This window comes from Schistocerca gregaria, chromosome 3, assembly GCF_023897955.1.
Source record: "Schistocerca gregaria isolate iqSchGreg1 chromosome 3, iqSchGreg1.2, whole genome shotgun sequence".
Taxonomy (NCBI): domain Eukaryota; kingdom Metazoa; phylum Arthropoda; class Insecta; order Orthoptera; family Acrididae; genus Schistocerca; species Schistocerca gregaria.
In genome coordinates, this window is record NC_064922.1 from 227584412 (window position 1) to 227597681 (window position 13270).

Sequence of the window (13270 nt, forward strand, 5' to 3'; positions counted from 1 at the left end):
GTACATGTTCCATCCACCACCTTTCCTCTTCGACTGTGTGTGTTTAGTTCATTTACAGAACAAAAATTTGTCATTCTATCAGTTTTTTCACATTCCCATTTCCTAGAAACCTTGTCTCCACACTCTGGGTACAGATGTCTCACTTCTTATTTGCCACCTATGGTTCACTTCGAGACAACAGTGATGGAGGAGTATCAGTCTTAAAAATCTGATTGTGTATGTTTGAGAATTTTATTTTTCAGGTATTTGCTGGTTGTTCTGGTATAATTACTAAATATATCCAGTTTATTTTGTATGTCTTTATCATAATGATATGTCATACTCCATTCAACATATTCAATGTGTTTCACTTATGCTATTATTTCACTGTTATCAATCGTTTTAGTTCAAGTTGAATGTTTGCCTATAAAAGTCACAGTTTTAGTTTTCTGCACTGAAATGTTCAGTTTTAATTCATTTTCTTTCCTTGAATTCATTATAAAGCTGTCCGCATAAAGAATTGCTTTCAGTACTGAAAGATGATTCAGTACTGTCTGAGTGTTTACTTCAAAAAATCCATACACAAATAGCATCACCGATGTAGATATGTTAATACATTCTGTTCCCATTTCTTTGTTAGGACTGGGTCCGTCAGTTGTCTACCTACATTCCACACTATGTTTTTCAGTACCTGGTCTAAATTACTGATGTCAGATCCACTAAAGGCCCAATAATTATATTCCACAGTTTGCCTCTTACAACATCATTGAAGGCTTCCTTAGAATCTACAAATATTACGCATGTTTCCTAATTAAACTGTCATTGTTTTTCAGTAAGCTGAAATTTACAAATAGCATCCGTGCTTGAATGTTTTTTCCTAAAGCCCGTCCCGCGTCCGGCCATCCTGATTTAGGTTTTCCGTGATTTCCCTAAATCATTCCAGGCAAATGCCGGGAGGGTTCCTCCGAAAGGGCATGGCCGACTTCCTCCCCCATCCTTCCCTAATCCGATGAGACCGATGACCCCATGCTGTCTGGTCTCCTTCCTCAAACAACCAACCAACCAACCTAAAGCCTGTTTGTTCATCAATAAATATTCAGCTGCTGTTTACAATTCTGGTGTACAATTTGAAAGATATTTCACATACGTTTATTATTCTGTAGTTATTGCAAATGTTGCCTTTCATGTATAGTGATTTTACTTTTACATTCCTTCAGTTTTGAAGGCTTTTCCTTTGCTAACACCACACATTAAAATGATGTAGCAGTCTAAAATTATGCAAAATTCCCATGTGCTTAGTTAACTCTGCCTTAATTTAATGCATACTGGTTGCTTTCCCATTTTTGTGACCTTTATAACTGTCTCTGAAATGTTCTGTATTATCACAATCACTGCTGTGAGACCACTGGCCAACACAGCAGAGGTTCATGCCTGATGCTGTGTTCCTGCTGGCAGTCACATGTTAAACACTGATTAATACAGTGTACTATAAATCAGGTACAATACCTTGTTCAATGTTTTTGATCATAGAAGACTATACTGTACTCAAGTGTGTGGCCACTGGAGGGCATCCAGCATCAGGTGTGAACGTCCATTGGGTCCACCGGCAGCGTCGTGGTAGTCAACATGTTAATGTCACCCAGTCCTTTTGCTCTCTCTTCCAAGCACAACTTAATAGAAAGTTCTTTTATATTTTTGTCATACTATAAACTTTTATGTACTCTTGCTTTGCAATATTGTTTAATGGAAGTGTTTCTCTACCTGACCATTCTTCTGAAGGTGAATCATTTTATAGGCTACTACTGTAATTATCAGACTCTTGCAGGCGTCATAGCTGATCTTTCAGCAAGATTTCCTGTTTTCTTTATATACTTCTGTATTATAATCTGTACAATCTGAGAGATTCTGTTTGTATTGAAATTGCTACATTGTTTTCTGGTGTCCAAAACTTTAACCCTCTCTTTTGTGCTAATTGGTTTTCTTTCATACGGACTCATATGCTGCCTTTTTTCATTGCTGTCTCATAATGCCGTCCTTAGGAAGAAAAATGTTCCAATTCTTTTGTAAATCAGTTTGATGTAGGACCTTAATACTTTCTTCTTCTAGTAAATAAACATTATAAACATCTGGTTCAGTGATCTGTTCCTCTGTTAAGTTTCATCTTTCTCCATTTAGCATTCATGTATCTGAATACTAGAAGGTAATGGTTGGAAACTACTTCATAAAAGCTTCATTTGAAATTATCAGTTACTTCAAATATCACTGTTAGAAATCTGCTTGTCCTGCAGGATCCAACTAGGAGAAACTTCTCATTGGAGAAGACAGTGCAAGAGCAATGTTCAGTAACCATTTTTCCCTTCCATATGACATAATAAAATGAATTTTAATTGTTTTTAAAATTGTAACCTCTATACTCAAAGATAATATGAACAATCCTATATTTGTTATCCTTCTTAAAAATTATCTTTAAACAATTTCATGAGATATTCAAAGAGTCATTTTTCATGCTTACTTCAATTTCTTTTTTTAGCTTCCACAGAAAGGTTTTCACAAGAATAATTTCTTTGCAGTCACAATAGCAATCAATTTCTGTGGCTATTACTGGCTTTAGTTTTTATGTTGTTATGAGAAAGCAAGCCCTATTGTGTGTCTCCATCCATTCAGGGATGTCTTCAGTACCAGCAGTTGTTCTCAGCAGAAAATGTTGCTGTTGGTTAGATTCTCTTAGAAATATTACTTTTACAATATTTAATGAACCAGAAAGTATTAACTGACAATCACCAATCTTCTACCATCAAATGTCTAATTTAAACATTTTTATAGGCAAACTGTAAAGACAAAAACGGAAACTTGGGGTTTAATGTCCTGTAGACAGCATATTACTAAAGACAGAGCAGAATCTCAGATAAGGCTAGGAAATGTAAAGAAATCAACCATGACATTTTCAAAAGGAACCATCGAGGCACATATCTTAACTGATTGGAGGAAACCATATAGAACATATATCTGAATGGCTGAGTAGCAGATTTTTAACATCACTTGCCCTAAACGTAATTTCAGGACCTTACAACTATGCCATTTCAGCTGGCAAGATTAGAGAGGAGTGTCTCCTCAAGACACAAAATGTGTTCATGACCCATACAAACTTAATGTTTAGTTTCTTGCCCTCGACATCTCCATATCCTTCCAGCATCTGCACCTCTCCTTTTCTTCTTCCGTTCGGCTTGATAGCCCACCCACCCTCCTAAAACATAATTTCCTTTTATTGTTGTGTGTTCACTCACCCAGTTATTTTATTTATTTTGAGTTTACACCTAATCTCCCACTTATCAGTTATGTATAATGCACTACTGGTGTTCTGTATTTTGAACCTTAGTTGTTAATCCATGGTTAATTATCCTTTTATCTATGTCCCACTGTCTTTCCAGAAGTGTGAAGTAGTTCTCCTTTACCTGTATTTCTCCCCCACCCCCTCCCCGTTCCTACCAACAAAAGGGCTGTTGCTTTTCTATGTTTCTATGTGAAAGCTACAGAGTCCGCACTTATTTTTAATCTGTTTGTATCTCTTCTTTTCTACTTGCTCGAGTTTTGATAAGTGGTACACAGGTTTCACCTTCTGAGTAAAACACAGAGAGGTCCAGAAAAATGTAGACACTCTTAGATGGTCAATACTAATGAATCAAAATGGCAAACCAATATAGTTATTGCATGGGGGAAGGTTATTTTACATCTTCAAAGTGACCCCCATTAGTAGCTAAATATCAATGCCACTGAACTGTTTACCAAACTATGACTGTCAGTGTTGCTGGTGAGATAGCCACAAACCCTTCATCCTCATGAAGCAACACTTCAAATCATTTGCAGTACTCCATCCTTCGATCTAGATTATCCTCATTCATAGCGTGGAGAGATCTTCGAAAGTACGCTTTCCACTTTGCACTCTTCAGAATTCACCATACGTTTGATCAGCTAAACCTGCTTTTTTTTTTTTTTTTTAGTCAACCTAGTAAAATGTTGCAACACACCAGTGCTGGAAGCTGGGTTTGTTGATGTTTTTTGTCAGCCAAACCTTTCTTTATGCACATCCTGAACAGTACCGTCACTTCAAATTTACCCTAAATATGATAAATTATTGTACATATTGGTGGCTGAGTACCATACACATTATGCCATTGCTGTTATACTTCCATCATGTTTTCATACTTCCAGTACCACTTCAATATGGTCTTGTATTGCTCTAATGACAATCTTACTTCATTGATTGCTGCACAGTCATCTGCTAGAAAATACACACTAAGAGCTGCCGAGAAAACGATAGACTATGCTAGCACATGAAATTGCAACAATATTTCATTTTTTTCTGAAGATATTAACAATCAGAGTGTCTACAAAAAATTAGGATTCCTAGAATTATCACTGGTTACTAATTGACTTCCCACATAGCCTCCACAAAAAAATACAATGTTAGTATGAGAGGGATTATTAAATATAACTCACTAGCATTAGAAATTTAAGGGAGTTTTGTAATCAACATCGTCATAAAATATGCATTCATTTGAATTCTTCAATAACTTTTGCTAAAAATACCTATGGGAAATTGAATACGAACTTGTTTCAATTGGTACAATTTTGAATTCAAGTGTTGCTAAGCTACAGCTACGGCATTTAATTTAACAAGCTTATTTTATTGTATGAGAGGTTCTGACATAAACTGTATGTGGCAGTGAGTTCTGTGAGAAAAATTATCAACTTTCTCAATATTTTTCTTAGAAAATATGTAAAAGCTACAACTATTATTTAAATAGTTATGTAATTTGGTAGTCACTGTGAAAACATTGTTGCTGATGATCATACAGCGAACATTACTTGGAAAAAAGTATTCTAAATAGTAGGTAACTTATCAACTATTCAACTGATATTTGCCTTTGTATGAAACTTTGAAAGGTATGTGTGATGTATACTCTACAAGTACCTGTTTAGTCTTTCAGATCTAGCTTAACATATAAACAACATTTTGAGTGTGATTCATCACTTATGCCAGTGCCTCAGTCTTATTTTGACATACTAGTCACATTATTTGTTCCTTGTCCCACAATCATACAATATTCCAACATAATAAAACTATAGTGAGAAAGCTGCATGACTGCATCACATTCTGTAACATAACTCAGTAAAATATACAATGAACATATCTGTTTCTTGTTTGGATTATATTTTACACACTTTTGTTTCATAGATTCATATTGAGGAATCCTTCACTCTCCTCTTGAGTTGAGCTTTATTAAAAGCTAACCTTTTTACGGCTGCATTTTACTGAAAGTGTGTGTTTCTGATTACTAGACACTTTTCTGGAGCACGTGAATTTAAATTCCATGAACTTAACTGTTGCTTTGGAAAAGAGATGTATTACTTATGTCAATTTTCATTAAGGAAAAAACATATTGGTAGGCAGTAAACAGTGTCCTCAGTTCATTAAACAGGTCTCTGCTGGAGTTTCTTAACTCGACAGCACAAATAATACATATTACATACTTTTTGACTCTAAGAACTTTGGCTTGTTTTCATGAGATACCCCCAAAAAAATTGTAATCTATGAAGAAATATACCAGCTTTATTTTATTTTTATGTCACTTGTCTGACAACAGCTGCTTAGGAAAAAAGACTGGTTGTGCATTTCAGCAATTTTATAGTATGCTCTTCTCAACTGAATTTACTATCAAGCTGTAAACTCAATAACTTATTACTATTAGCCTCTTCTTCGACGCGCAAGTCGCCGAAGTGGCGTCAAATCGAAAGACTTGCACCAAGCGAACGGTCTACCCGACGGGAGGCCCTCGTCACACGACATTTCATACATTAGCCTCTTCTATCTGCTTATCACATTTTATACATATAATGACAGAAAACCTCTTTATAAGTCCTGAACTGTGTATAGTGCCTCTTTTCAAAGTTTGATGACAAGGAATTTCTTTAATGTCCTTGAAAATATCATTGTCTGTTCTTTCTAAAACTATACTAGGTTTGCTATTTATTACAAAGACTGTATCATCTGCAAATAAAAAAAAAAACCTTACATTTGGTAATGTTACTGTGAAAGGTCCCTAATACATACACATTCTGACAGGTGTGGATATTACCGAACCATCACTTTAATGAGTCATGGTTGCAAAGTACTAACATGAATTCTTTACAGAAGACTGGAAAAACTGGAAGAACCCAATCTCAGGGGAGATCAGTTTGGATTCCACAGAGATATAGGAACATTCATGGCAATACCGACCATACAATTATATTAGAATATATGTTACGAACAGCCACATCTACATTTATATCAATAGGAGACTTACAGAAAGCTTTTGACGATGCTGACTGGAATACTTTACATGAAATTCTGAAGGTAGTAGGAGTAAAATACAAGGAGTAATAAACGCTTTACAACTTGTACACAAACAGACAGCAGTTATAAGATTTGAGCGGCATGAAAGGGAAGCAGTGGTTGAGAAGCAGGTGAGACAAGGTTGTACCCAATCGCTGATGATGTTCAAGCTGTACATTGAACAAGCAGTAGGAAAAAAAAATTGAGAGTAGGAATCAAAGTACAGGGAGAAGAAATAAAAACTTTGAGGTTTGCCAATGACATTGTAAGAGACAGAAAAGATCTTGGAAGAGCAGCTCAATCGAATGGACAGTGTCTTGAAAGAAGGATATACGATGAACATCAACAGCAAAACAAGAAATTAGGAGATTCTGAGGGAATCGGATTAGGAAACAAGACACAGTACAAGGTGAGTTTTGTTATTTGGGCAGCAAAATAACTGATGCTGACCAAAGTAGCGAAGATATTAAGTGTTCAGATTCACAATGGAAATAAAAGTATTTATGAAGAAAAGAAATTTGTTAATATTAAATACAGATTTAAGTGTTTGGAAGCCTTTTCTGAAAGTATTTGTATGGAGTGTAACCATGTATGGAAGGGAAATGTGGATGATGAACAGTTCAACAAGTAGAGAATAGAAGATTTTGAAATGTGGTGCTACAGAAAAATGCTGAAGATTAAATGGATAGATCAATTAACTAATTAGGAGATACTGAATAGAATAAGGTATCTTCAGTCTGGTATTGGAGGACAGTGTGGAGGGTGAAAATTGTAGAAAGAGACCGAGAGATAAATATGGTAAGCAGATTCAGATGGATATAAGTTCCAATAGTTATTTGGAGACAAAGAAGCTTGCCCAGGATAGAGCAGCATAGAAAGCTGCATCAAGCCACTCTTTGGGCAAAACGCCACCGCCGCCGCCACCAGCACTACCAACAACAACAACAACAACATGTAGAACTTCAGAAGAAAGAGAAGAATATGTGCCAACATCAAAAGTACAGATTGTAATAACACTATTAAAAGCAGAAGACAGAGCACACAGAGAACAGGAATACACTGAAAGTTTATGCATACTGGGTGGACCGGCTAGCATGACATACAAGGACAAAAACTGTGGTACGAAAGAAATAAGTGAGCATGCAAGGCTACTGAATTTTACAAATGTTTCAGTGATTTCATTACTAAATCCATTGATGTGATGATAGAAAAGCCTGAATGATGTATGACAATAATACTATGATAAGAGAAAATCACACAGATGCCGTGTTCTGTAAAAACAAGCACATTTAAAAGTGGTGGTTATTGCTAACATAGCAATCATCCTTATATACGTAATTTTTGTGTAGGGTGGGTGTTTTCTCATGAGGAACATATAAAACACATAGAAGAGCAGGAATTCATCTATTCCTGAAGAACTATGGTACAGCACACTAATTTAATTTTTATGTTTCTTGCAGTGGATATTGAGATTAACTAACATGCTGATCTGTAACAATACAAGAGAAGGAAAGTAGCTACTCACCATATAGCAGAGGTGCTGATTCGCAGAGTTTACCTCCGCTATATGGTGAGTAGCGACTTTCCTTCTCTTGTATTGTTACATTCCATCCTGGATTTTCCATTGTTTGATTTTAGCATGATGATCTCTTACAACTCAGATATACAAAGATAGAAACTATCTAGACCAAAGCTGCTCTCTCTTTCTTTGTGCCTCCCTCTGCAACAAGTTCTTGTTACTTTACTGGTCTGTTGCTTAGATTCCATCTCAAACAGCTAACTGGCATACACATTTGTTAACACGAGCATTTTTCCACTGCTTAAAAATGAGTTATTTCTACATGCATCACTTAAGAAAGGGTGTGGTCATTTAAGTCGCTGTGTAGCCTCAAGAGGTTTGCCAAACAACAATGACTCAGGTGTATATACAAGATCTATCCTTACACGTGACACAGCCACTGAAGCCTCAAGTGAGTGATCACGCTATATGTACTACACATATCTGCTTACTATAGAACATTTGCATGTTTGAATTCTCTCTCTATGAGATCTGACTGATCCTGCTTAGACAGTGGTGATGGAACTACAGCCCAAGCTCTTTTTCAAACGGCACTGCCAAACTTAAGCGTGCATACGACACATTCATAGTTTACTTGAATCTTGATGTTTTCTCCCAGCAAGCATTTTCTGTAGGATTCTAGAGCATATACTAAGCACAAATACAATGCTACCCCTCATAAATGCGATTTTTCTATGAATGTGATTAATCAAAGAATTTTAACTGAGAGAATCTAACACATTATACTCAATTGTGAATGCTCAACGGAATTAAAATTACACTGAGTACATACATCACAACTATTCAGATTGTTTATTGATAATGCTTTTGTCTGCAAGAAAGTGCCACTGCTGAATGTAAGGAAATGCATACTGGCTTAAGACAGTGCTGCTTTTGTTTGTTATACTGAATACAGAAAAATACAAAACTATGCACAATAACAAGACACACAACCTAACAGTATCCACTTACAATACTGGTGGGAAACTTCTGGAACCTACCATATTGTTGAAACGCCTACACATTTAGTTACAAGATGATATAAAATGAAACATCACATGATATTAACAGGGAAAGTAAATAAAATACCGAAGATTTGTTACAAATATTCTGGAAAAGTGCTGTGTACAGTGTCCCTGTTAAGAGTACTGCATCTACGGAATTACAGCAGTCAGCTCTGGCATTTGGGATCTTATCAGGTAGGTAAGACAACAGATGCCAAAAGAATTCAGTCATGTGCTGCTAATGTCATAATATTTGCACCTACAAAAATCATTCTGTCTACATCTACACTACAGAATTTATCTTGCAGTATGTGGTGCATGATATGATACTTTGGCCTCTCGTTTCCGACCCCCTCCCCCTTCCCCTATTCCATCTGTGAATGGCACGTTGAAAGCATGATTGTCAGTTAACATTCATATTCACTCTAATTTCTAGGAATCCTCATTTTAGCGATTTCACAAGAGTTACAGGGGAGAAGTAATATGTACCAAACATTCTTGGATTTCCTGCCACATCAGTTCCAGGTAAAACCTGAGCAAGTAATATTTTGTCTAACTCTCCCCAGAACACACACTCTAGGAATTTCAATAGTAAACCTCTCTGTGATGCTCAGTTCCCAACATGTAGTTTCTTCCACTTGAGTTTGTTTAGCAGCTCTGTAATGCTCTTGTGCTGTATAGTCAAATGACAAAACAGTCTATTTTTCATCGGATCTTGTATACCTCTTCTTTCAATTCAACCTGGTTTGGGCCATAGACTGTTGAGCAATATTCAGAAGCCTGTCAAAGTATTTTGTAAGCCTCTGTTTTCATGGATGAACAGTTTATTATGTCCAAGTGAAAGGGAAAAAAATATGCTGAGCAAGCTTAATGGGGATCAAATACATGGAAACATCGTTCTTGAGAAAATTTAGAGAACCAATGCTGGAGGTAGGCTGTGGTGCAATTCTACTGCATCCGTCATGTGTACAATGTAGGGGTGATAGCAATATGGTATGGAAGATTATGGTACATATATATGTCAAACATGTGAGTTCTACAAGTCCTTCCAAGACTGAAAAACCACTGGCACAAGTGTATTATATCTAAAGGGGGTTACTTTGAAGGGGAAGAAGTTGATGAACATATAAAGATTCTTTAGGAAAAACAAAAATTCACCTTACTTTTTGATCTTACCTTATATTCAAATGTAGGTATTGCCCCATACCCCTTTTCTTAAGTTTCATCATAGCAGAAATAGAAACAGAATATGAAATAGCAGTGCACTCAGTCTAGTATATTATACACATGATAAGGGAAACAACCAACTTTCCACGAACAATTTTCTTCATACTTTCAGAGAACAACTTTGTGTTTGCACTTAACTATAGAACAGAGTGAAGAATTAAAAATAAGAAAGATACACAGATGGCACTTGTCGTTTCAATTTCAAGAACATGTTTGCTATCTTGAGGGCACTATGAATGTTCTAAAAGAAATTTACAATATCAAGAAAAAAGACGAAAAAGAAAACAATAGGGCTATAAATGGCAAATAAAGGTCAAAATTATGCAAAAAAGCATTTCAGCTTTCCACTTCTCTGGATCTGAGTTCTTTAATACTTGCAACATAAACTGCGATCTTGGTAGCCGTAATACAATGAGTCAATGATCTTCAAGGAGAATAATGTAATCTTTCACAACTATCTTGTTGGAAAATGATGATCTCCAGTTTCTCTCAAATAGTGAGCCTGTGCAATCAGATGTGAACTACCTGCACCACTTGCGAGATGTTTTCAACACCCATGTAAGATTCTCTATGCACTGGTAACAACCAGTGATGAACTTAGGTAAGATTTAACATTTTTTGCTTAAAAACTAAACATATGGGAGACTTTAGCACCTAGCAGTGGCGGCACATGAGAACTCCATTACAAATCACTCTTAACCAAGTCTGACCAACCTGTCAGGCTGACCAACAGCTTGTTTTGGAGTGCAGGAGAGCAAGAACTATGCCAATGCGATCAACAGCCATACAAACATTTTCCTTGTGGCTCCAGCAGTAATTTTAGGTTTACCCTCAAATTAAACAAATTTAACATATTAAGACTAAATGGAAGATAAACTGTTCCTGTCCAAACAACAACAGGGGTACAATGTTACATGGAATGACCACATAACTATGTCCACCCCCACTAGCTAAATGGTCCGCGTGACGGGTTGTCAATCCTCTGGGCCTAGGTTCGATTCCCGGGTGGGTCGGGGAATTTTCTCCGCCCAGGGAGTCAGTGTTGAGTTGTCCTCATCATCATCCTACCATCCTCATCGACTGTAGGTCGCCGAAGTGGCATCTAATTGAAAGACCGGCACTCGGCGAATGGTCTGCCCGATTAAATAAATAAACCACATGACCATGACCATAACTATAAGAAAAGCATGTGTCAGACGTATTCCTGAAATAATGCTAAAAATTTAAATTCATCCAAAAAGGAATCATTGGAGCTGAAGTGCTTTGTATCTTTCTTCTGAGCTTCCTTCAAAAGAAGATTAACACCGGCTACTGAATTAGGAATAATATGACCACAAATAGGAATTTAATCCTTCAATTGTAGCTTTCAAAACCTCCAGTTGACTGATTTTTAGGTACTACTCATCTGTGTAGTATTCTTGTTAGCAGATATTAATAGAGAAGATAAAATAAATACTCTTGTGAAAATGGAAAGTGTTACACCATGGATGCTCTCACTATATGCTACCAGACGGAAGCACCAGTATTTCCAGGCCTGTGTAGTATGCTGACTAAAATTTCATCGTAATGCAACCTTATGTTCATTACAGAAAGCAATTCTTCCTGTATATGAAGCATTGTGTGATCATATGGTGGCTATTAGGTGTGTAATGTTAGTGGAACTTTTTATATGGATGGATTACACAGCATACCAGGAGGACGTGCATGTGCAGATTATTGCCATCTTTTCCAATTTTGGGAAAGATCAAATCAGAGGCAGGAGGGGCATGGAAGCAATATGCCAACAGATCGCACACTTGGTTGGTGGTAGTGTAACAAGTGCAAAATGAGTGGTGACGAGATGGACTTCGGACACAGTGTAACAAGAAGAGTGGCCACAGGTCCCTCCAGGACTACAGGAGATAATCACAGCATAGTTCAACTAGCTCTGATGACTAGATGGATGACAACAGCTGAAACCAGGGCATATGTTACAAGCAGAGAATCAGGACCAACAGTTGATGACAGATTATTGGAACTACAACTGAGATCTCAAGTTACTGTGCTTTGCTTGCCATTGCCACAACACCTGTGTGGCATAGAGCCAGAATCAGCTGGAGCAGTCAGTGGCATTCTGTGGTATTCAGCCATGAGTCTCACTTTTGATTGTGGTCGTCAGATTAACACCTTGCAAAAGGTTGTCACGTGAAGCAGTGGATATGACAACAGACTGACTTACTGACTCAATTCTTCTGGCCCCTATGTGGACTATGAGTCTCCACGAGAACAAGCCAACTCGCCTCGCTTCCCCTTCCTTGTAACTCAAGGCATCCATTTCTTCCTCATTCATATGAGATTCCACTCCAATGCCTTCTTCTAGACTGCTCTGTCTGGCTTTCTCAATGTATGTCCCAGCCATCTAAATCTACATTACATTACATTACATCTACATCCACATACACACACTTCAAGCCACCATATGAACAGTGCATTTCCTTTCCCATTCCGCATGCATATAAAGTGAGGGAAAACTGACTGACTGTATATCTGCACACGAGCCCTAATTTCTCATATCTTATCTTCATGGTCCCAATGCGAAATGTATATTGGTGGGCGTAGAATCATCCTGCAGTCAGCTTCAAACGCAGGTTCTGTAAATTTTCTCAACAGTGTTCCTCAAAAAGAACGTCGTCTTCCCTCCAAGGAATCCCATTTGAGTTCTCTAACATCTCCATAACACTTGCATATTGTTCAAACCTAATGATAACAAATCTAGCAGCCCACCTCTGGATTGCCTCATTGTCTTCCTTTAATCCGACCTGGTGTGGATCTGAAACACTCGCACTCAAGAACAGACTGCACTAGGGTCATATGTACAGTCGCTTCACAAATGAAACACACTTTCGTAAAATTCTCCCAATAAACCAGAGTACACTATTCACCTCCCCTACCACAATCTTCACATGCTCAATCCATTTTATATTGCATCACAATGTTACGCAAATGACACAACTGTGAAGCAAGACACTACTAATGCTGTATTCGAACATTAAAATTTTGTTTTTCCTACTCATTCAAATTAACTTCATTTTTCAACACTTAGAGCTAGCCGCCTTTCATAGCATCAACTATATAATTTGTCTAAGT